General features: G+C 36.5%; 1 long non-coding RNA gene and 1 pseudogene across 1 annotated transcript; both read left to right on the forward strand.

Moving 5' to 3' along the window:
- Positions 1-5826: 5826 nt before the first annotated feature.
- LOC120591659 (uncharacterized) lies at positions 5827-23164 on the forward strand. The gene is made up of 3 exons (XR_005649944.1): positions 5827-5955; positions 10057-10060; positions 23152-23164. It is a non-coding gene; the product is annotated as an uncharacterized LOC120591659 (long non-coding RNA).
- LOC120591903 (uncharacterized) lies at positions 21516-21630 on the forward strand (annotated as a pseudogene).
- Positions 23165-27010: the final 3846 nt, after the last annotated feature.

Raw genomic sequence — 27010 nt, forward strand, 5'->3', positions numbered from 1 at the left:
TGCTTTAAAGAAGTCTCTGGTTTGAAAAATGGGAGAAGCTGGCTCATATCCTTATAGATCCTTTCTGTACAGTTTATAGACTTGGGTTTTTTGGTTGAGCTCATGGTCATCATCTAATAAGTAAAACATAATAATTTATCATGCTTCTTATGGTATAACTATATCTGAAATATCTTCCAATTCCATCTGGCACAAAAATTTCAACTTAGGTACAAGATCTGAGAACATGGTTTGGGGACAAATGGGTAAAGATTACTTCTTTTGTGGATTTTATCAAAGTCTGTTTTAAAATTATTATGCTACTAAGCTGTTGTTTTTGGAGTGTTATGTGGGCTTAAAGTTTTATATAAATAAGTAACTAAAACTTGTATTTCTTTCTGCAGTCCATAGATTTAATTTTATTACCAATTAATGGAATACAAAATGTTCTTGGTAGTTATTTTGGCTTCAAGTTAGCTGTCTTCATAATCTGTATTAGGTTTAATTGGCCTAAAATCAGCTAGAAAAATTTATTGGTTTCACATTCGCTGAATCAGAAGCTTTTATAAAGGCCTATTCTGTTGGTAAATAATGTCTTGATCTCAACATTTTTATTAGTCCTACCTTTAGACTTTATAAAGAGATTCCTTTGATCTTATTAGAAATTATTTTGGTTAGGAAGTAAATATTGGTAGATTTGTTCTTGGTTATTGAGTTTTATTTGCAGATAATTAAAAAGTGGACTTGAAAGAAATGTTTTAAAAAGTTGAATAACGTAAATGTAAATTGTTTCCCTATGTCATCATAAAAACACGTTTAAAATAGCATTTCCAGACCAATGATGAGAGCTGTGTCACAACTCAGGGATGATCACTGATTTTATTATGTGTTTACACATATTATAAAGAGAATCCTAAATTGTCTGTATACTTGTATCTGTATCCAGCAGTCACAAAGTAATATTTTGGGCACCACAAATCTGAGAAATTTTTAAGATGTGGAATTATTGTAGAGATGCCAAGAAGAGGGAAAGAAAAAAGTGAACTGAAAAATCCAGATAGTATCATTTCTTCCTGTTCAGTGTTGGTAAAATAGTAAAAAGAGATTTTTATTACATACAACGAAAAATGACCTATTAAAGTGTGGAAAAAGTGTTCCCTTGCATAGTCAAATGCTAGGCAGGAAAATATAAGGCCACCAGAAATTACTATAACAAGTTTCAGTAAAGGATTGCAGAACAATAAGGCCTTGTGAATCCCATATGGTTTATTCAAACAGTGTATAATTCAAAGCAATTGCTGCTCCCCAGGCAGGAATTTACTATTGCTACACTTGAAGGGAGGATAATGTGTCATTCCAAGGGGAAATCAGGTCTGGAAAGGGCCTCATGGTTGGAGAACCTCATATGTCCTCAAACAGTTTCAAAGTAGGCCAAGTAAAACAAAACAACTGAGAACCGCCCTGTGAAGTCAGTCTGCTTGAACTGAGCTGTATTTCCCTTGCTTCTCTCCTGCCTTTTGGTGGATGGCAAAATGTCCCCAGAGCAAGGAGGAAGCGGGGAAGGCAGAGAAACTCAAGTCCTGGATAAACTATCACTTAAAAAGTGACTCCTTCACCCCCTGGCAAGGGCTTATGAATACATTCCAGAGAACTCCATCTTCCCTGTATGAACTATATGTATTTTAAGTAATGGTGGTGGAGACAGAGCATCCTCCCTTGGCACAAAAACACTGGACAAGAAAGAGTCAGACATGAGTCATCCGCAAGAGGACGTGTGAATCATAACATGTTTTGAACACTTTTGGTCAACAATACTTCAGAGAACAATCCTCCAATTTTATGTTGTCATTTATGTGAAATTAAATGTGAATATCTTAAAATTTCATGATTTTTAAAAACTCAGCTCGGATTTCAGTGATTGATTGACCCTCGTTTCCAGGGACACCAACCTATGTCAGTTCCCCAAGCAACATATTGTGAGGTCATGCTTGGCGGCTAGTTTCTGTGAACCAGCTAATTAGGTAAATAAATAAATAATAGGGTTGATAAAACCCTTATGTAGAATCCATCTTAAATAGATTCATTTTTGACCTGAGAACCACCTGTTAGACGCTCAGGAAATTGATAAGAAAGACCCTTAGATGAGATACTTCAGCAGGTCTGGATTCAAATGATCTTTTCATGGTCTGGGATTCTGAGCTGCTGTTATATGTTGTAGCATGCACTTAGCATTAAAATGCTGCTATGGCAGAGGCATTTGTTGCTTACCAGATATTTATGTACTTCTCCACTGATTCCAATCCCTCTGTAGTTTGTTCTGCCCAACCACCGAGACAGAAGCAAACGTGTGTACCTTGCAGGCTGAAGCATAGAAGAACAGGTGTGAATTCTCTATGCATTCTCTTCCTCTCCCCCCAGGATGGTGGAGGCCTAAGACTCCAGTGATACAGCTCCAAAAGTCAGAGACCTCTAACAACCAGGGTTCTTGAGCAGGATTCCCTTATTTCCATCTCCCACTAGACTGCCAACCTGCAACTGTCACATAATGAAAGCAAGAATAAACTCTTACTGTGTTAAGTCAGGATTCTGGGCTTAACTTGTTACTGTAGCTTACTCTAGGCTAATACAGCTGCTTTTCTAGATGTTTTTATAAAAAAGGAAACCATCTGGAAAAAGAATGAGCAACCTGAGTTATGCAGTCCTTGAACAAGCACTGAGGCTTTGTCAGATTGCCTTTGTGTCATGTGCCCCCTAAGTTATTCCACTCCATCAGTTGTCACTGTTCTTTCAGAGAGTGAAGGATGGAGTGATGAAGAGCCCTGGGCTGTTGGGGGTTGATATCTGACATTTCCCTTGTGATGGTTTCTTATTTACCAACCTCCTCTTGAGATTTTAGGCTTGCTAAACATAAGGTACAGATCAGTAAAATTATTCATTGTGGTTTTTATTTGAGTGAGATAGTTTCCGCTCCTAAGAAGGATCTTAACAAAACAGGAAGTTTTTCTTGGATCTAGAAATGGAACTCTTGCCTTCTAACATTAGTTTTTAGCAACTTCTGCAAATCTCTATTTTTCTACTTCCCTGTCAGAGGGTGGGGCAAGTAGAAGAAACTAGATAAATCCAGAAAATGCTAATTAGTACAGTAGTAGAGTTAGGGCTGATCTGGTTTGAAGGGGAGAAGTGAGTAAAATGGCATCCTGCCCAGGCCAGATCACATCCTCCAATTTGACTTTATCTCCTACCTCTCTTCACCTTGGACTTGGAAAAGAGGTGTGAAGGGCCAAGAAACACTATGACAGTTGGTAGCCACTCCTTGATAGTAACACTTGACATATGTATCCCAGCTAACATTCCTCAAAACATTTTGATATGCATAATCTATCAGATTCCAAGAGGGAATACTTGATTCTTATATCATAGGGATTGAGAAAACCATATGTAATTAATTTCCATTTTACAATAGAAAAATGGAAACACTAAGAATTTACTTGGTAGGGTCACAAAAGGGTCAATTAAGAGATGAAACTAAAATACAAATCTCCTGATTTCTATTTCCTTTCATCTGTATAACAGGTTAGATTAAAGTTCTCTCCCTACCCCACCTTATACAATAATATAGACCATTTATCAGCACCACCATCATGTAATGTAAATTGCCACCCTGAGATTCTGTTATGTCTTCATTTGTATTAGGCAAATCAGGAAAGACATCAAAATCTTAACACGATAATCGCTGGGGGATAGAGTCACATGATGCTACTTCTTAAGTTCTTACTGATCTGTATTTTGTATTTTTTCCCCCAACAATAAGCATGTATTACTTATGCTACATAAAAATAACAGAGGGGGTAAGACTGTCTCTAGTTTTCAACATTTTCTGTACATAAAGAATTCAGTGGGCTTCTAGCTTAGCACTTTGAAATAAATAGGTTTGAAGCAGAAAACCACCGGAAGGGAATTGTGGCAAAAACTGCTAGTTGTCCTCCAGTCCGCTATTCCTATATAATAAAATTTCTAGCTGGACATATGGTCACCAGTTTCCCAGCCTCCTTTGCAGCTAGATGTGGCCCAGTTGGAAGAAGTGATGTATGCAACATCTGGATTGTTGCCCTTGAAGGAGAACGCCTTCACTTTCTCCCTTTCTGCTGGAATGTAGATATAAGGGTTGGAGCTGGAGCAGCTATCTTGGACTGTAAAATGGAAGCCATGTATTGAGAAACTAGACCCTTAACACTGTTGAACTGATACTATATTTTGGCATCTTTGTTAGTTGTTGAATCCATCTCCTAAGTAATACCAGATCTAAACATTTAATAGAACAGTGCTCTGACTTCCTAACCCTGAAAAAAAAAGTGCTCTTTGGAAAGAATGTATAATTGAGTTACTCAACCTTTCTTTTGTTTCTGGGCACAAGGACCCAAATCTGCCTCAGTGATTAAGAGTTCTTAATCTAGAACATGTTATATAATAGGGATAGTGAAGAAACTGCAGAAATTAATCTGGTATTTTCAGCAGGTCATGTATATACTTGGGCTCTTAGTTTCCAGCTCTTTCTGCCAAATGAGCCTTCTTGCCATCTAATCTCTCAGGCAATGTGGTTAATTACAGGCCATAATCTACCACTTAGTATGAATTCAAACAAATGATTGAGAATTCTAGTTATTCATGTATTAACATACAGGATAAGATGACTAAGGAAAAACCATGGAGCAGCAACTTCCTAATAGAAATTCTGGACTTTTTGGATAGCTCTTAAGAACAAAAAATTTGTTTACCTTCTGAGCTGAGTTGCTCATTGGCCAGATTCTTGGCATATACTCTAGTCTGTGGCCTTCCTGAGTTATGCTAAGCCCCCTTATAACCTATAACCAGAATGTCATATTTAAAGAGAATTAGGTGAAGCCCACCTAATTAGCAGCTCTGATTTATTCATGGAAATTTGCAACCTCATTCAGGTTCCTTCCAGATTAAAATAATGCCTAATTTAATGCTGGATATACTTCATGGTTGTATCTGAGAATCCCTGACCACTTCTAAGGTTATGCTCTGCTACAATAGCCAAGGTACTTTATATTAGTCCATTTTCCCTGTTTTTCAAATGAGGAATCTGAAGTCATGCAGCAGCATCAGTATTTATACTTTCCTGTCTGAGGTGAAAGCCCTGTTTTGTTTCCAGCCCTCACTGAGGTGAAAGCCTTGTTTTGTTTTCCAGTCCAGAGGCTGCAAAGGCAATTTGACAGCTTTCCAGCCCAGTCAGCATCTTCACTGAGCTTTATTTGCTGTAAACAGTTGTAAATTCCCAGAATCCCAGACACAACCATATAAAAATGTTAATTACTAAAAATGCCTCAGAAAACTCCATGTAAATGAACAGTGAATTGAAGTCCCACTGGAATTCTCTGCCTCTGGATCACCTCCACTAGCACAGATAACTGAGAATTGATAACTTTTTCTTAAAATACAGTCAATTTCTGACATCTGACTCCTGTCATTTTGTGAAATTTCTCAGTTATGAAGAAAATGGTTGATTCTACGCATTAAAGGCTACTTTTCAAATATGAAACCTATTTTTCTAAGGGAGAAATTGAGACTCTTGTAAATAACAGAACTTCTCCAGGCCCCAAGTTTTGCTGAAACTCTTACAGAGGACACACATATAGGGAACTCTGTCGTTAGTATTTCTTGCTAAAAGTTCCAGAAACCATAGTTCCTGGTTAAATACCCTACTGGAACAGCGGGGTTCACCAAAAAAAAAAAAAAAAAAATCCCACTGGGATGAAAGCAGCTCATTTAAGTTGTGGCCTTTCCATCTTCTGGGAGGCCCCTCCCCCATGTCTTTGCTTGTGGCTTTGATCTATAATCTTCCACCCACTCAACCTTGGCATTCACTGGGATCCTACAATGAAGTTAAGATGTGAACCTGAAGGAAGCTTTTAAGGACAAGAGTGAGCTGCAGGTGGGGCTGGAGGGAGGGAGGTGGGCGGGAGTTAAAGAGAGGAAAAGGAATTAGGAGACCCCATGCTTGGCAAAGTGAACACGTGTGTTGGGAAAGTCCCGCTGATGGAGGGACTGCTGAGCATGGTTTTGGCAGCCAAGACAGGGCCTTTGGTTCTGTGGCACAGCGTCCAGTGGGAGAGCTCACAGTCCAATGCGGTAAGCAGCATAGCCAGTGTGTGAATATCCTTCCCCTTTGTCAACATTTTTACATGCTTGCACAGCCAGATCTGAGTGTTCTCAGCTATAAAGCCTGGGCTTTGCAGTATTTCCTGCAGGGTAAATAGCAGCTGTAATCTCCTGCCAGAAAAGAACTTGCTGCCCCAGCTTGGAGGTTCAGTGGATGAGCATAAAAGTTTTTCTGAAAGAGAAAATGAGATACTCTGTGGATCAAACTTTAAAAACTGCAAGGTGCTAGGCCAATGTGAGTCATCATGGTTTTGATCATTATTATAGCAGGGCAGGATAGGTGGGCTTCCTTGAAAAGGAAGAAGCCTCAGAACTGCAGGCTTAGTTCCTGAAGGGAGTTGCGAGATTCCCTTTGCACCTTCTGAAGATTGCATCACTCAAATCTCCTTTTGGAAAGTGTTTCTGAGGCAGTATTGAGGCCATGGGCTCTAAAGGATGACACAGGTTGGAAGTCTGGCTCTGACAGTTATCGGGGTGACCTAGTACAATTTTATTCTCTGGTTAATAATACCCTCTATCTCCTGGATGTGGTTGTGTTAGATGTATGTAAAATAATTTAGCACAGCATCCAAGCACATAATAGAGGGTCAATAAATGGTTAGCTGGTAGCTCAATCTAGTTTTGCACTGAGGCAGTGGAAGGGAAGGAGAAACTGACCTAACATAAGATACATAGAAAAAGCATGGAGACACTTACTATATATATAGAGCAACCAGACTCCAGAGACTCAGGAGTCAGAAGCACCCAATGCTTTCCTCAGGTAACTGGGTTCTTGGGGAGCCCATGAGCTAGTGATATTAAGTATCAAAGTCCATGTCTATCAATGCAGGATGGTCTCCTAGAATACCTGGAGAGGAAAGGTATCTCTTGGATTGTGTCAGAGGAAATAAATTTTAGCTGTGTAACCTAAGCAATGCTGGAATTAGATTAAGCTGGATGAGAACTCTGGAATCTCCTACTCACATTGATTTGTAAATCCTGATTCGCATGGGTTCCAGAGTCAATCACGCTGCTATTACACTTGTGATAAGACAAATATTATCTACAGCCCGTTGAGAAACTACTCTAATCTGGAAAAAATTGGAAGCTTCAGGCTTAAGAAAAAGAAGTTTGAATCCAAATCTTCAAATTTTTAGACTAATTATTTTCCCTATCATTTCGTGTCTTCACTATTTTCTAAGATCTACCACGTAATCATTTACACTGAACGTTAAAATAAGACAAGCATTTCTTAACAGTGTGCAATTACAGGCACTGTGAAGGATGTAAAGAAATTGAATATGCTTCCAGACTTCAGAGTTGACATGAGCTGATTCAGTAAAATTGAACCAAATATTAGAATCATAGGCTTTTATTCCTTTTTTTCAGCTACTTTAACATTCTTCACATTCCCCAAAGAGCAAATTATGACAAGTCAAGATTGATTACTGTATTCAACCATGTTTAGACTGCATCTATTTACATGTAAAAAAAAATAGCAATTACTGAGCTCTTACTATGTGAAGAGTATCCACACTGCATATTTTAGTTCATTTAGTCATAACAGGAACCCTATATAGTTCATATATTTATCCTCACTTTACAGATGAGGAAACTGAAGCCTAGAGATTAAGGAACTAATGCAAAGTCACAGCTAAGTGTCACAGCTAGGAAATAAGGGTAGGTACAGAGCAGGGTAAGTCTCTTTGGATGTCAGGAAGCAAGATCAATCACTTTGGGAAGGTGGACTGAAATACACATTTTATCTTCTTCCAGTTAAAGGCTCTGCAAGGATAAACTATGTTTTTGACATTAAAAAAATAATACACTAGAGGGCGCAAATACACAAGCTGTGGCTTTAAAACTGTTTTGATAATGAAGTTCCTACAGTGGATTCAAGCCAAAGTGCCCTCCCCACAAAAATATGACACGATCTATGATAATTAAGAGGCTGTAGTTCTGTCCCCTCAATTAAAAAAAAGAACCTCATGCTTTATATAAAGCAATTCACAATTAGTCTCTACTTGATACTGTTATTCAAACTGCCTTTCAGCTGGGTGTTTCTCTTTGCTCAGTCTGCGGAAAGGGTAGAGTAACCTGGTAAGGGTAGGGTAACCTGTATGAAAATAAATTTTAAAAAATGACACTGAGATATATTTTCTTTTAAATTTTATTTAGCAAAGGAAGACATGCATATATTTTTAAAAGGAAAAAACCCATATCCAAAAGCGTAAAATGAAAAGGAACAAGACCTCATCCTCAACCTTAAATTCGAGAGACAACATTTCTTACTGGTAACTTCAGATTTCTAAATAATGTTTATGTTTCTATTTCTTGATTTATCAACCATTGTTTCTCTATGAAAACTGGAGTTAGTTAACAGATTATCCATCTCTTATAAGTCGCAAATACACAAAATAATTTTTTTCCACTTTTACAAGAGCACTAGATCATTATTGTACAACATTTAAAAAAATAGATGAAATTAACATTTTGATGCATATCCTTACGCACGTTTGTTTTACACTATATATTTTATTAAACTACATAATGCTCATTTAATATTCTCCCCTTTCTTTTTTAGTTTGTTTTTATTGTAGTATACCTTACATAAAAGCTAAACATTTTAAAGTATAAGGAACCTCCAGCTCTTCAACCGGTGTTGGGGTAATTTCACTTCACAGTGAGAATTGTGGTGTTTGGCAGTATCATTGTTTCAGTGTGGGCCACTGAGACTAGTTAGTGTCTGAAGGGCCAAAGACTTAAGAGTCCTGCAGGGATTACAGAAAACAACCAAAACACGTTAACAACTCAGCCTGGAAAAGAAAAGTTCTAATTATTCCTCAACTTCTCAAGACTCAGTGGATCACGAATTCAGTCATATGTCTGGAGTTTGTCCAATTTTTGTGGAAGATAATCTCTTTTGCATATCATTCCCTTATAAATTATCACAAGCGCAGACAACTACAACAGTCATCAGTGCAACTAAAAACAAAAAAACCAAATCTAGCATCTCTCTTGCTCTTTTTATAAAACCTGTCTCTGCTTCCTATCTGCACCTAGTTCCAAAGGGTGGAGGCAAGAATTTGGGAAGCATTATGGCCTGTCAAGTAGCAACCTAAAATGAACCCGGGAAAAGGCTAGTCTCTCTCTTCATTCCCTGTGAAAGTCACACGAAACCAAGGCTTGTCCACCATCGCAACAGAATATTTAGTGTCCATCCAGTACAAAGCTCTGCAAAAAGGGGCAAGTCGAGTTGAATAAAAACAGAGCTTCCTTTGGAATCAGGAGCCTGGGAGATGGCAAACATGCTCAGAGACATCAAACACCAGCTCTTTTAGGTGGGAGGCCATTCTCACCGGGACAGAGAATCAAAAACTTTCCATACCTAACGAACTAGTATGGCATTGAGCGAATAGGTGCTCGATAAGTCAACATAGCTTTCCCTTATTTTTACTTATCATTAATGCCAGATACTATTCTACCAGGTATTTTTCTAAGGGCTTTGAATACATTACCTCATTTGATCCACTAACAAAGTAAGAAGCTTAAGAGATTAACTTTTTCAATCCGGACACAGCTGGTAAGGGGTGGAGGCGTCAGGATTCAAATACAGGTCAGTCCCATGGCAGGTCATCGTTGCTCCTGCCTCCCCTAGCCGACCATCATGAATACTCAATAGTCATTTCCTCTCGGCACACAGGACAATGGACATACTTGCCGATACCAGCATTTCCGGAAGATCTGGAAGATGGCGGCTGCGCCAGACTCCCAGTCTGAGTAGTGCGTCACCGCCGGGGGAAGCTGTAAGTGGCATTATACCGCCTTTGGAGAAAAAGAGGCGCGCGGATGGGACAAAAGGGAATTAAATTAAGACTTCTAGATACCCAAAACACTAAAGCCCTGGGACCCAAGGATCGTAGACAGCGCTGGGCAGAAGCGGGCCCGGCAGAGGGCGTCCTGTGCCGCCCAGGCACTCAGCCGCAGAGGAAGTGCGTTTCTGGAGCTCCTCCGAGATGATGCAGCCGGAGCGGCAGCTTCTACGACGCAAATGACAGGCATCTGTGTGTGCCTGTCTGTGCCCTCCTCTGACGCCGTTGTAGTCCGTGACTTGGCCCTAAAGGCTTCCGGCCTCTGAGGAGGCGAGAACCGTTTTCAGGTGCCGGCCGCCGGCTAAGGCGCGGATGGATTTATCCCGCCTGCCCCTCCCCGCCGGGAAGGTGACGCCGGAGACGGACGGGGATACGCCCTTCACCGCGCAGGATATCCAACCGCCCAGACATAAACGCCAGGCCCCGACTTGCTCGCGCCAGCAGCCAAGCCACGAGTTTGCATCTGCTGCGCAGCCAGCCAACAGTTCGTTTTTCTAGACAGGGAGCTAACGTTAGGACGACTTGGTAAAGTTCACGAGGGCAAAACACCACCGTACCGTAAGAGCGAGGGAGCTCACAATGAAGTTTCTCAAGTGTAAAGTGGCTGGTATGCTCTTAAAGGGACCTTGGGTGTGTCGCAGTTGTGATAAACCAGTTTTATATATAATCATATAAAAGGCCTATTTCCACAAAAGGGTTATGGAATCTCTCTTGGTCAAGCTGTTTGAAGGCTGAAGTTCTCTTAAATATTTCTTACTAAAATAAAATTCCTCTTTGTGGCTTCTCACCCTCAGCCACTTTTAAGAGAACTAGTTTTTCTGTCAGCTGAGAAAAGTTCATTCTAGCTGGAAGCTAGAACACAACATACCCCCAACTCGAACAGGGTGCTGGAATACCACTAGTTAGAGGCCTCATTTAGCCTTCCTTCAGAATTTTAACACCTGGCAAGGGATTCCTAACTAGGAATCCGCTGACAGAACTGACTTGTGTGTATAGTTACACAATTAAAACAGTCTGACAAAGGATTTGTAGACTTTGTGTCTGTCAAAAGGTACATGGCACAAAACTAGTTAAGAATCTCCACGTATTGAGGGGTTAAGGAAGCATTTCTAGAAGTTTTATTTAAGGTGACTTAAGCTTTTCAAGCCTGAAACAATTTTGCTTGGCCAGTAAAGTGTGTCCCAGGAAAAAGATACATTCATGAGAAGCACTCCTACTTCAAAGGGCTATTCCAGAAATTAGGCTGTCATGTTACCTGTCCATATTTTCCATCTTCAATTGGGAATGAGGTGTTAATTCTTTAAACTGCAAATAATTTGGTTTCATAAAATCATGAGAAAAGGAAGGATTCTGACCAAGTACTACCTTAATCCAAACTTAGGGAATGTTTTAAAGCTGTATTTTTTTATGTACAAAGAATCTGGTTTTTGCACCTGGACTCCTCAATTAGTTCCCAATTGTAGCTGGGTTCACAGGACACTAATGTAACTTGTTAAAAAAAAAAAAAGCCTATCAACAAATGGTCACTTGGGTAGCAGTGTTTTAAAAACCTTTAAGCAAATAGATAACTTCCTTTTGGATAAAATTTGTTAATCTCTTTAACTCATTTTACCAGGTGAGACCCCCTCCCCTCACAGTCAATCTTTGAAAGTGGCACAATTAAATCTTTTTGTTTTCAACCATGTAGTTTTCCTGCTCAACAGGAATAGAGAGGGACTATCAAATCTCAGATGTGATGCAGTTTTTCTGTGTGAAGCTCAAAATAATTTTCTCCCCTTCCTTTGCCCTGTAAATTCATAGCTCCCTAAAAAAAAAAAAAAATCTGTGATTGCTCACTTTCTTTACAACTATTCATGCTATGCCCTATATATGCATTGCTAAAAGCTTGTTAAAAAATTGATCTGGGTTTCATAATATCTCAAATATTTTATCATTTCTCATAATTATATTTGATGATGATGGAGTTTGGATTATTTAGATTATATTTATATAATAATCTAATTATATTTAAAAGAGATAATCTCTTCACTAGAAGGCCATGCAAAAAAAAAGGAACATTAATTTGACTATAGTTACCTTTTCAAAAAACATATAGGACTGATTTGATTCTGACCCGGTAGTTTGTCAAGAATCTGCACTCTCAACAGGCACCATAAGTAATTCTGATCCAGGTTGATCCAGAATCTACATTTTAAGAACCACTGGCTTAGAGACAAAGACATCAAGCTTTCTTTGGTTGGTCCCAGGTTATCCTGGCAACGTGAAGATTTTGTCTTACAATCAGATGGAAAATACCTATGGAGGCATGACAGCCACCAAACTGAATAATCTGTGCAAAAGTGCAAATTCACTTTGGAATTCAAATTCTATTGTATTATAAAGGAGCAATATAATCAAATGAAATGTGCTGGATAGAGAAAAACCTGTTTTACAAATGATTTATTAAAGGCATTCAGGCTCAGAGATAATGTATTCCAAGTTTAAGTTCTCCATATTTATAAATAAAACTTACAATTCTTTATTACCTTGGTTAATACTAAGGGCCTAGGTTGAGGGAAAAGTGCTGGAGTTGGCAAATAGAACCTTTACAGGCCCAGGACCTGAATCAAGTTATAAAAAAAGACCGTCTTGCAGTCACACTTTGCCCAAATACCTGGTCAAATTTGTTGGCTAAATCTAGTGAGATGGTCCCCCCACCAAAGACATTAGAGAGAGGTTCTGTTTCATCTACAGCTATGTTTCTCTACGACAAGCAGGTACAGTTCTTGTTATCAGTCCTATACCCACTGAGACCTTGCACCAAGGATCAGTGCCACGTGGTAGAACATAGAATCTCGGATTTGCTAGTTCTTAACAAGGATAAGAATATACTTGCCAAATTTATATATTGCCCACAACTGCTAAACTGCTCTGCATAGGAAAGAAGACTTAACCCATTTCCCATTTAGAAAGAGTGCGGCTTGCTGCTAGCGTTAATTTTACATAAACGCCCTTTGAGGCTGAAGCAAATCTGGTTTTCAATATGAAAATATAAAAACTATTCTTGGAGTTATTTCTAAACAGAACTTGTTTCTAATCCTACTTAAAAGATAACTGGATTTCGTAAACAAAATAAGGTATTTCTGCAATTTCAACACCCCACTCAGTTCTTGCTTGCAAAATTGTAAACTACACATCACTTATTAATGCTCCAATAAGTAAATTCTTTTTGGGAAATGTGATTACGTACACAGCCTTGTTTTAAATTTTGGCATGAGTTCTGCCCAAGAAAGGCAGCTACATATGGAATGTACATGTACTGATGACCAATTTTAAAGTCTAATATAGCTCTGATAATTGTTTTTATTGCATTTGATCAAACTTTATTAGTAGTCAAATAAAAAAGTATTCAGTTAATTTGATTTCATTGCATTAAAACTTTTAATTTAGTAGTGCCATCTTTGAAGGTTAAGTTCTCCGGTGACAAGCCAAATAATCTCTCCATTTATTAATGTCACTTATCCCATTATTTTTAAAATACCGATTATGATATATGCCTTGGCTCACAATTTAACCTATTAGTTTTTCTTTAGATATTGCCAACGTGATACTTAAGAGACTGTTGTGCAGCTACTATGTAGGACTCAGCAGGTAAGAGATTAAAACTACTAGAGATGTACTAAATCAAACATGTCTATATTTGCTAATTGCTGTGATGTACCTTTTTAAATTACATTTTCTTCCTACACATTCGTCACTAAAATATGGGGCATAAGATCCTATACTGATAGTTTAAATATAGCAAAAACATTTTTTACACAGCATTATAAATTTATTTTAATGACATATTACTCCATCTACTGGCTGTGACATGGTGATATAATCTGCCTATTCCTTAGCCAGTTCTTAATTGTACTCTGACCTCCTGGCTAAGTTGGCTTCCCTCTTTTCTATATACTGACTTAATCCCTTGATGACCAGTTGGCTCTCTGGCTTACTAGTTACCATTCTAGCATTGTTTTTAGAAGTCTTATGTTCAAAATATTTCTCCCTTACTCTAGTCCAAGAATCGCCTCCCCCCCACCCCCCACTTTTTCCTTGTATGGGGCCACACAAGAAATATTTTAGGCTTTTCAGACCAAACAGTCTTAGTCACATTGGGCCCACCGCCTACCCAACAACCCTTTATTAATGTAAAAAACATTCTTAACTCCCAGGCTATAAAACACAGGCTGTTTGTTGGTGGTTTGTCCACTCCCATTCTAGACTTTAATGGAAAAAAAGGGTATCGAAAGCTCAACTGCGTATGTGCACATACGACGATAGTAACTTAAAAAGTGCTGGCTAGATATTCTACTTGGTCTTCCCCATAATGCATTTTAGCACCTCAAAGTATCACTAAGTACTTCTTTTTTGACCAATTAATACAGCAAGTATTTTATACTCATACTACACCCTTGGTGAAAAAAAACTAAATTATAAACTGAGATTTACATTTACTGCAGCATTGGTACAACAGTCATATACTTATGTGCATAATTTTATAGTTCTACATGTAATATCTTACATCTCAAATAGCTCCTAAAACTTGCCCCTGTAATTCCAGTAGCTAATATAATGGAAATTACTGATCTTTTATGAAAATATTCCCACATTTTAAAAATAACGCTTGAAAAAATAACATCAAGGCTAAGTTTCTCAGCTTTTTACTTGGTTAGTCTGCTTATAGAATGAGCTATATGTCCAAATTACCTATGCTGTTTGCCACCTATCTACCTAGTTCATTTTACTCGTTTAATTTTATTTTTTTTGTTATTTTTTTTTATGGTGACATTGATTAACAAATCCAGTAAGTTTCAGCTGTACACTTTAAGAGTAAGGCATAAATATGTTTACACTGTGTTCATCTCCCATAGTTAGATTTCTTTCTATCACCCACCATATTTGATCCTTTGCCCCGTCTACCTCCCTTCTCCCCCCTCATTTTACCTGTTTTGTGGGACAAAATCAATTTAAGATATTGTATTCATCTGATCTCCGAAGCTAAGCAGGGTCAAGACTGATTAGTACTTGGATGGGAGACCACCCAAGACGACCAGGTGCTGTAAGCGTAAATAAAATAAAATAAAAAATAAGGGACTGTAAACTGACAAGGTCCTTGCAATCTGTGAGGTCGACCAAGGGTTGTCCGTTAAAAAAAAACAAAAAACAAAAAACTGTACTCAGTTCTAGGTGCCTAGAGGTAAAAAAAAAAAAAAAAAAAAGAAAAAGAAAAAAGAAAAACAGCTCTCCAAATAAGCTGCCCCAGAATCACTGTGGCTATTTAAACAGGTCAGATGGATGCATACAGAGAGGTATATGAGAGTTTTAGACTAATCCTAAATTCTGTCATGTTAAGCTTACACTGAATGGATCGACTGACCACTGTTGATGGCCACAGATACACCTACTTTTTTAAGATTGATAGTGTTTGAGAGGGATTTTAATGGGGTGTTGTTCATGTATTCGGCTCTTATATAAACTCTGGCTCTAGGAATAGTGATACTTGAGTCTCTGGAGGCAATAAAATCAAATGATAACAAGGAATGAAGGCCAAATCCTTCTCTTTAACACCTGTAACTCCATCCTTATCTCTGCCCTTGGGTGCTTATATACCTTACTACTTGTAACTGAAGCCATAAATTCCCACTGCCTCTTTGAATAGTAAGAATGATTAACACAATGGTGTTGAAAAGATTAAATGCTACACTTCATTTGTCCTTACAGCTATAAATTTATCAGGCAGGGGGAATTAAGATATAGTCATCTTAAAAAAAATTTCTTCCTACCTCACACAGTTCTTTATCTTATCCATATAATCTTAAATGCAATTGTGTTATCTTTGTGCCTTTCAGGTTATAATTCCACAACTGATGACCAAACTAGTGCACTACTTTGGTTTCCAATTTGGAGCAACTCTAAAACCATTAAGTGATGGTAACATAGGAATAACTATGACAAGGTAGTCAAATGCCTCATCCTCTCAATAATGACGCCTATGAATCTAAGAACAAGATTTCCACTGTCCCTACCCAGTATACAGTGAAACGGCAACTAGGTTGGAACTATCAGCATGGGAAGACCTGGTTGAGCTTAACTTTGATCTTGGGGAAATTAAATTGTACTTTTTTTATTCATTAATTATCTGGATAATACAGTGACCATGGTGGCAGTTACTCAAATTAAAAGATCTCTCTCAGTATTCTCAGAAACAATCACACACACACCCATACAAAATCAGTTTATTACCAGCTTGACGAAAGAAGTGGTTTTTTTTGTACTGAATTTACTTTTTTCATATGTATCTTCACATTCTTTGATTATATTATTGACTTGCTTAACTAATTTGTAGTTCTTTATATTTAGCTTTTATAAATAACTTAAAAATCAAAAGAATGCTTGTTTACCAATCATAGGTGTGAACTTCAAGCAGGGATCAACACTTGATTTTTAATGTTTTGCCGGATTATATATTTGTATTAACTTTTCGAAAATTACAGTTGACATTCAATATAGTAGTTTCAGGGATACAGCAGTGGTTAGACATATAAATTACAAGGTGATCTCTGTTAAGACACTAACTTTATTAATAAGCAATTTGATGTCTCTCAGGCTGAAGGCACAAGTAACCAAGTTGAGAGAAGTTTGTTAAAAATAACAGCTGATACCATTTTAAGATGCTCATATATGTTAGAAGTGGGAAGTTGTTTAGAAATAAGGCTTCTTTTTCACAATAAACACCCCTAAAAAAAGATAGGTTCACAGGCTAACAAGACTTGACCCCTATCTACTGCAGAAGAGTTCAGTCCATCAGAATATTCTAAATTTCTTAGAAAACTATGTTGCTGTTCTAATGAAATCTCCAAGAAATGTTAAGAAATGGTTCATGGTAATAGTACCTAAAAGCTTCTCAGGTTGAAGAAGTATTTGCAATGTAGCTCTATACAACAGACATAGCAAAATGCTTCATTTCATATATGTTTTTCAAAGTAGCATTTGCATGAAAAGTACCTGAGGATAAAGTTTGTCAAAAATGCAGATTCCATGAAATCTTAGATGTCATACTAAGTGGTTTATCATATGGTTCTTCAGGAATTGCTGCATTCTAAAAAACTTATGAATCATGATAGCTAACATCTTGTTTTGGAGAACTCTGGGTGTGGAGTCCAGGAGTGCATAGTTTAATAAGCTTCCCGGATAATTATGGTGATCAAACTGGCTTGGGAACCACTGAAAACTAATTTTTTTAAAGTGGATTTTACTTGGTCGTCATGACCCATAACCCTAGGCGTAAGAATTTGTCTTCAATAAAAATTTGAGTGGTTAATTGATTGTGCTATGGGAGGGACTGGCTAGCACATTAATGGATTCAATTTTACAAAAATGGATATTAACAAAATAATCTACCGCTGCTTATAAACCATTGAAAATTGAAGCTAAATAACTTTCCATGCAAAGAGAAACATATTTTGGGATGCACACCTGTTTAGTCCCTAGGATTGTTGCTGCATATTGGTAAGCATGTATGGATCTCCTCCCATACCTGTGGGACCAGAGCTCCTCTTTTGAAATGAGATGCCAGCATCCAGCATCTGTTAATAGGGTTGTTGAACTGTTTAGAAAAGTTTGCTGTGGGAAATTTCTCTTCTCTGATGTAATTACATTAAAGTACCTTTATAGTTATCTATTATTATTATGCACTGGAAAGGCAAGTTAAACCTGAAAAATGAGAACTTACAACCAAACACCAGAAGGTGGATAGGAATTTTCAATTTGCCTAAAACAATTTAACACTTTTTTTGAGAGGCGGCTTTTATCTACAATTGACAGAAAAAGTATCAGAATATATTTCACTGGGGATTGTTAAGTCTTTCAAGATAATTGTGATGGATGAAATCTTAGATGTCCAGTTATTTTCTTGATTTTTTTTCTAGAATAAGGATGGCTTTGCTCTTGTGCACACATCATTACCAATTTTAGGTTCCCTAATTTTTAACTACAAAAATACATCTCTAACCCTCTTTCCTTCTCTTCACAATTTATGCTTCATAGTTATTTTGCATATTTATACTTACACCAAAGAGAGAAGAGACCTAATTAATCAAAACATTTACTTGAATACTATGTCCTAGGTATGAATACAAGCACTACACATTTATCTGAGAGAGACAAGGCAAGTTAAACACTGACATTCAAGGGCTCACACTGTAGCAGGGAGAGGAGATTCTATATAATTATAAACTGCAATAAGTGCTATAACAGCTGGAGTACAAGGTACATGGAATTATAAAGAACAATGGACTTTAATTGAAGGATGCATTCACAAGGGAGAGAGGGGATATTCCACATGCACGCACACAAGCGTACACACTCATCATTTATTTGGCAAATATTCAGGCAACTGACTACTCTATGCCAGGCCTGTACCAAAGTAGAGGCAATGACGATGACGAAGAGAGGTGGACCAAGAAATAAAAAGAACATTACTTAAAGACATAACAGACTAGGGTGTTAAAGGAGTGAGGTTGATTCCCAGGTTTCTGACAAGTTGAGACCATACTATTTTTAGTTTGTATCTCACTTTTAGTTTACCTACAAGCATTTTCCCGTATCAGTACAAACTAGAACATCTCTGAAAAAACTGCTTTCTAGTAAGTCTACAACCCAAAGAACCTTGACGCATTCTATGAAAACACACACAATATACAAAAGCCCCACAAAATTGAAATCCTATTTTCATATGTTACCATTGCTTTGTAGTATGTAATGCTTTGAAATAGTTCTTTGAAAATATAATAGCTGTATTTATGGACTTGACTATGTCCTTTTCTCTTAATAACTATTTTAAAACCAAGTGTGAGTGTTGCTATTTAGCGAAAACTGACAAGTGTATTGGTTTCTGTATTTCTTAATGTTTGATTCATTCAAGAAATCCCAAGGTCTGAGAACCAATGGATTTGATTAGCTCGGAAGTCCTGCCAACTCTTTTTTTAGTTTGCCTCTCATATATACTGGATTGCTACATTCTACCAAAAAAACCCCAGAAACGCTAATTATTTTGCTTTGTTGATTCATATCCTAGACGTCTATATGGACATGCATTGTTTCATTTGTCCTAAATCCCTGAAGTTATCCTATCTTCAAACAATGGCTCTGTATTCCAGAGATACAGAATGTGAGCTTTCCCCATAACTATTCTGTTACAAAGCCTCTTTATAAGACACGAGACCTAGATTATGAAGCAGAAACCCATGATTTAGAAGGAACAAATCTAACCTGCTTGTTGCAAAGCTATCTAGTTGCTGACTGCTACTAATATATAAGGGAGTTACCCATGCACCTTTATAAAGGCTGTTTATTATAATTAACAATCACCCTGTTCTTATAAGCACACCTTTCTTCCAAGCAGCTCAAAGCCTGGTACAGTGTCTCCTTGATGTGGTAATAACAGAATGAGCAAGTAAGGAAATAAGTTTTGCCAAAGAGAGCGAGCACAAATAACCAAATTCTCCTTTCAAATTCATAACTTTAAGTCTAAATAGCCTATGTCAAAACTCTGCCTACTTCCTCAATTTAAACAGGGCCAGGACCTACATTTACCTTCATATGAACATTCTAGAGCCCCAAGTTTTAAAAAGTTCCCTGGTCTGGCTATAATTTTTGAGTTCTAAAACACCAAGATTTATGACTAAAGAAAGCCTTTTCATTAAGAATTCCTTTCAAAAAACTAAAACTCCATATATGAATGCTTAGCTCTTCTCTTCCCATCTCCCCAAGCCTTACTCCATGACTTGACTTTGCAATCTGGTTCCTTCACTTTACTTTCCTAATTTATATTTTAGAATATTTTCATTTTCACGCAAGTCATAGTTATTTCATAAAAACACATGGCAAGGAAAAATTTTATTTACAAATATAAAATTTATTCGAGAACATGACTTCTTTCACTATTTTAAAAATGGAAGACATAACCTAAGTATTGGTTTTCTTGGTAGAACACGTGAGAGCAAGGGCCGGTGAGAGGAGGGGGGAGTTTACACGTGAAAAACCAAGCAGCTGCTGCTTCTCCTCCACAAGCATTTGATTTTTACTGAGCACCTGTACAGACAAAAATGAGTTTAATCTTTTTTAAAAAATTGATTATACTTTGATCTAGGCCTCCAATTAAATTTTCTCGGAGTTTAGTTCTTAAACTTGAACATAATTTGTTAATTCTCATTTAGTGGACAAAAATACGTAGAAATAGCTATTAAGCTGTTTGTAGCTATTCAGGTCTCATAATGATTTTGGTTTTCATTACATAAACCTCACTCTTACTTTCAATGTTTTCTGTTTTGTTTTTAATTTCAGAGACTATTTGTATCTACAGCTATGAATTAGGAAGTAATCTACTACTAAGAGCAATTTAAGATCTGTTTTTGTAGCTCAATATGAAGAAAGTTTAAGAAAGTCTTAATTTTCCTCTCAATTTAACTATGTTAACTCTTGGTCATCTTTGGAGACTAGGAGCTTTAAATATACCAAAGTTATAAATCATCAGTTATAATAAAACTCATTCTTGCCTCCAGAGCTAAGGACCAATTTAGAACACTTTGATACATGTGTATTTGTAGAAGGGTATACGTTGTTGTATTAACCACAGAAACCGGAAGTTATTGATGGAGAGAGACGTCTGTAGAGTGTAAGGGTGAAAAAAAGGGGTAGGGCAGTTAAGAGTGGGAACCAAAACTTAGGTGTCTACTGTTAATGATCACCCAGGAAAGCAAGACAGGATATATAAAGTATTAAAAACAAAAATGAATAACTTAATGTATTTAGTGACTGGATTCATATAAAAATGGAGGAAAAAGATCAAATTCAATTGCACCTAGGAAAATAAAGTACTTATATCCTAGTTACCTTGATGGTTCTCAATGTCCTGATTTATAAAAAGGACTAAATCAAAAGTCTCTTTTAACACTAAAAACGAGTTTGTGTAATATATACCATAAGGCAAAGATAATGTAAATTCAGCTAACAAAGTAAAAATGGTATTCATTCTTAGCTGGTTCTGATGTTTTAGCTATCTGTAGATGTTTAAAATGAATTTGATGTCTAAATGATATCCCTAAATTAAAATATATCCCTAAATCATACGAACAAGCAAGTTTTAAACACACAATACAAAGCATATACAAACCAGACACCTGTACCATATTTGGTGACAATTATATGCTCAAACAAGGGCTTACACATTTTTGTATGTAAAAAAAAAAATCTTTAAAAAAATTCACTGTGAAACTTGTAGTTTCAGACAGGCTTCTTTTGTAAAGTAGAAAACTACCATAAGGTTGATCAAATGATGGATAGGGGATGCAGGTAAGAGCTTTTGTAACTTAAAAGCAATAAATCAAACATTCATGGCTGATAGAACTAAAGTGATCAAAATGTGTAACACGGGAATTTCCTAGTAAGAAATATTCTTAAAAATCTAGCCATGTACATGTCTATGGCCATGCCACCCTCGACACTCCTGATCTCGTCTGATCTCAGAAGCTAGGGTCGGGCCTGAGTAGTACTTGGATGGGAGACCACGTAGGAATATCGGGTGTTGTAGGCTTAAAAAAAAAAAAAATCTAGCCATGTACAGAATTTTATATACATAAAGAAAAGACAGTGACAGCATACTATTTTTCCACTTTAAATTCAATGTTATAACTTAATTAGGTGTCATATAAGTTACTTCTGCTTTCTAATGGGTGTACTCCCAGATCTACAAATGGATGAGATATATGAATAACCAGTTCTTCTGAAATATACACTATAAAATGGGAGAGAACATGAAAATCACCTGGGAATTATAATCAGAAATTTCTATATATGACTGTTTTCAAGTCACAATCACTACAACTTTCTTTTATCGGTGGTTTTATTATGGCCAGATGGTTTTAATATTAACGTCTTGGTCATGAAAGGGTAACATATATATGCGTTATATAATTTGATTGTTATGATTTCTGCTGATTGCCAAATGTCCAAAAGTTGGCCTAAAGCCATAAAAAAAAAAATGCATTTTGCATGGACATATGAATTTAAGATGCAGTAACACGAACAAAAACAACTACCCAAAATTTGTAGCACTTTAACAAAAGGTTTTTTGGCCCTAGAATTGTAATAGAGAAATTAAGTGTCAAGATATATTTCTTAATGCAGGAGCAAAATTAAAGTTCTGGCTTTTGCTAAATATAGGTATAAACAAAGGGTGCCTGTCCTACATGGATTCTCAGCATAAAACTTAAAATGCTAGAACTCTCTTAAATTCATGGTTAATAGCAACAGCTATCAATTACTCATCATCTCATGCTGTCAGAAAGTAAGGTACACATTTGCAGATAATTGACAATTCACAGATGACGAAACAGATGAAGTCAATCAAGATCATGTATACTGTGACAGGTGAGCATAACTGGTAAAATCTGACACAAGAGCTCATGCATGCTCTCATTCCCTCTCTCTTTATGTAAAACCAGAAATGTGATAAATCATTTTTTAAAAAAATAATCCTAATTCCATCTAAAATTGATATATATGAGATCTGTAACCTAGCATACTCAAAAGATTTTACTAACTGTCCAATTTTAAATTTATAATTAGTGAGCAGTTATCTGGGTTGCAAGCCTACTCTGAGACTTAAACCAGTCATTTCCCTCAAAATAAAAGAGTACAAAAGAACAATGAAATGGCTTGAGCTTCACTGGGAAAAGGACTTGAAATTTTAAAAAAGAATGAAATTATCTGGGTCCAATTCATCCTCTTTTCCAGTTTCATCAATGTACTCATGCAAGCCTAGTCAAACTGATTTATTTTAATCATTCTTTTCCTGTTCTGTGCCTTTGCACATAAAGCCATGCTGCCTATAAATATTTTGTACTTCACTGTCCTTACCCCCTCCTTCACTACTGAAATCCACATTTTTCCTCCTAAATTTAAAAATTTGATTCTTCTGTGAAACACATTACCCATGAACTGGCATTCCTGGTTGAATAATTATAGTACATACCCATATTAATCCTAAACTACATTATAAATTAACAGAGTACAGACCAGTTTTAGCTTGCTCAACGACAGGTACAAATAGGAGGGAAGAGGACACGATGGACAGAAACTAGAGTTGAGGGACAACAGTGGCAAAACCCAGTTTTATAATATGATGATAGATTACAGTGGTCCCCAACCATTTGGCACCAGGGACCAGTGCTCCTATGAGAACTTAATGCCTGATACTCTGAGGTGGAGCTGAGATGGCGATCCTGCAAACACAGATGAAGCTTTGCTTGCTCACTTCCTGTTCTGTGACCTGGTTCCTAACAGGCCACTAACAGGTACTGGTCCCTGTCCTAGGGGCTGGGGACCCCTGGTACAGAATCAACCAGAATATTCTGCATCCAATTATATATTCAACTGACTTCCTATTACTATCATAAACACATGCTATGGCAAAATTTTCAGGCACTCAGTGTCAAATCAGATTATTTGTGTAACAAAAACTGAATGCCTGTTGTATGCCAGGAACTTTTTACATTAGCTACAAAGATGAATGAGACACTGCTAATCAACATTCTCACAGACTAATAGAAAAGAGCAACATGAACACAACAGTGTGACAGGTATAAAAGTAAGAAGGAAAAGGGAATGTCTCATTTTCTGGATATAGATAATTGAGTTTACTACAAATCAATAATTGCTCCTGGAGCTTTTCTCATTTAATCTCTAATCACTATGATGAAAGTTATCATTTTACCTATTCTATGGATTATGAAATTGAGGCCCAGAAAGCAAACTACCTAATATGTCACTTGAAGTAGAAGAGCAGATTTTCAAACTTGGGTCAATTTAACTTCAGTTGTGTCCATAAGGCTCAAATGCAGAGGCGCCAGATGAAGGACTTTGTATGTCTTTGGGGGCTCGGACTTGATCTTCAAATCTCTGGCAAACTAATTGTTTAAGCAAAAAACAAAAAAAAAAAACTGTTCTGGAATGATGTTTGATTACAGAATTAAGGTAGAAGGGTAGAACCATTAACCAAAAAAGGAAATTCAAGAAGTTGAGAAAAGTTGTTTTCAATTTGTTTAGTTTGAAGTACCTATATTTAGTACTTCCATTTGAGTTGAGATTATAAATACTGGTCATCAATAAGTAAATGTGTGAGAACTGATTAATACAGGTGGTGAAAAGGTGACTAGGCACATAACAGGAAAACTACTAAAATTAAAAAGAAAGAAAGTAATGAAAACAGGAAGAAGTAGCAACTAGCAAAGGGTTATTACCAGATAAAGCAGAGTTTTAAGAAGATATATTTTAAGTAATCAAATGTTATAGATTATGTAAGACCACATACATTTGGAGCATATAAGAATATAGAAGTTTGACAAAATTTTACAAATGCAAATAATTGCATATAGTCTTTTCTTATTCCCCAGAAATAACAAAATTTACCTGAGAGGCTGAGTTTATGGAAAAAAGGAGCCAGTTAACTTTTTAGACACTTATAAACTCTAAAGCTGGCATAAATGAACCCTTGACTTCCGAATATATTGGTAGAATCTCTCTTCTCTCAATCATTTCATTTTCTAAAAGATTATTCAATTATTCATTTGATGTATCCTCTTATCCTTTTTACTCCCATTTGCCCTTTAACTGGCCATTAAGTCAGAGCATGGGAATAGAGAGTAGCCCAGAATGCCTTACACAGATGTGGTTAGACAAGTTTTATTTAGGACAAGGAAGAGATGCCTAGAATACCATACTATTGTTATACGAACTTGAAAAAAGTGAGTTATTTTCACTGCCTTTTCAGGTTTATACTATTGTACAAAATGAGAAAAAAAAAGGCATTTCTTGCTTATCCAAAATAAGCTTTCTTCAGGAATAAGCTATCACCTTAGCATAGCCTTCCTTAAGAATTTAAATAATAGGGATTAGCCTAAATTGGAGAAATAGATTCTCTCTTTACCTAAAACCATTAAAGTTTATCAGAAAGACATTAGGAACCAGGCATTGGGCATAATGTGAGGTAAGTTATGTGATGGAGAGCTGTAAATAGGCTGCAGAGTTAAATGTGTTTTTATAAATTCCTACTAGGAGTTTAGTCGCTAAATTCTGACCTTGCTGTAGTAAGAATTCAAGTACTTAACAAATTAGTAGCAATTTACCCAAATTAATAGTTTGATATATTTTGCTAATCTCATGTGCTCACCAAACATTCGTGCTACTTTGTCCCTTAAGAATCAAGTCATTGGTGGTAGAAGCAACCTGGTTTGAGAGGGTTAAACAAGTACATGGTTTTCAAAATTTTTGGAATCGATTTATACTACTTTACTAAAAGAGAAAATCTTCCTTAGGTGAAGAATAACTGAAACCTCAGTTTTAAAAATGAACTAAAATCCTAAAACAGAAAACTTGGCTCAAAAAATTTCCATTCCTTAGAACATCATTTACATTTTTAGAAAAGCACTTAAACATGCTACCTATAATTTTTGTGAATTACAGAATAATTTTGTAAGATATTTCTTAGGATAGCTATGAATAAAATAATTATTCTTACTATGGCTAACCAGACTATGTACCAGCATATAATTTAGCTATCTAAAAAAATAAATGGCAACAGTTCCTTTTCCTAGGTTTAAAATATGGACATGTCAGCAGCTTTCTTGCTAGATATGTCTACTAGAATGGAATCTACTCAGCTTTGATTTCCTCTTTGAAGACTACCAAATCTCAATTATTTTTCTTGAAAGTGAGTTCTTTATTCCCTCCAGGCAAAAAGCATGGATGTTTCTGCAATGTCTTCTATAACCTCCTTTATTCTATTATTCCCACTCTTTCATTCAGGCTCTTCTTATTCCATCTACATTAAAGGCTCTAAGAGTCAGTCTCTTCCCCTCAGTTGAAAGTAGGTAAGATTCTAAACAAATCCTAACATTTCATTGTCCTGTGTCTCAACTTAGAACTAAGTCTTCATTCAGACAGCATAAGTAGGGCAAGGAATATGAACTTTGGCGCAGTCAGAGAGAAAGGTGTTGAAAGCACTGCTCTGCCACCTTGGGTTAGATTATCATTTAACTGAGATAAAGTACACACAATAGTATCAAACATGTTTCTGGGCACAAAGAGCACTCCTCTTAGTAATTCTCCTCCACTCTCAGTAAACTAGTATTAATGACCTGGTGTGGCATACCTTGCTAATTAAAAAATCAAAGACAAAAACTTCTTATTCCTCAGTCCTTAATTCCAACTGCTATACCCTCACTTATTAACCAGTGATCTTTCCTTTCTTTGATGTCAACTGTCAGCAACACACCAAGCTATATATAAAGAAATGGATGTGCCATTAAAATTGAGCCAAGTTTTAAAAAGGTAGAATAAAGGCTGGGAGAAATTAGTAAGGAAACATTTAGATATATATAAATGGTTAAAAGGTTCTATTATTTAGTAGTTTATCTTGTTAAGCTACCTGAACATTTAAGGGCTAGCAATTATGTTTTGTGTGCCTGAAACATGGTAGGAATACAAATGATTGAAATTAGAGCTGGAGTCTCAATCAGTCCCAGGAACAAAGCAACCAGAGGGAGAAAAACCAGAATATAAATTTGAGACACAAATATTAATATACTTTGGAAGGACACTTTTAAAATAAATACTTTTGAGGATAAGAAATATTAAAGTAATATCTCTAAGGAATAAATTTCTATATAATTTAACTCGACTTAAGCCCAGTTATATGAAACACCATTTACCCTAGGTTGATAACAAATTTATTTTGGACCAGTGCCATACACAAAATATTGTTCATTGAAGGTATATTCTATACCTCAAAGATAAGGCTGTCACTGTTTTGTGGTATGCTTACAACAAAGGAGCAAACATAAAACAACCCTACACCCAATTTTCTTTTATTAAAAATAGAAATGCAAGATAAACTCTGCATACTTCAGTGCTTA

This window comes from Pteropus medius, unplaced genomic scaffold, assembly GCF_902729225.1.
Source record: "Pteropus medius unplaced genomic scaffold, Ma_sr-lr_union100, whole genome shotgun sequence".
Taxonomy (NCBI): Eukaryota; Metazoa; Chordata; class Mammalia; order Chiroptera; family Pteropodidae; genus Pteropus; species Pteropus medius.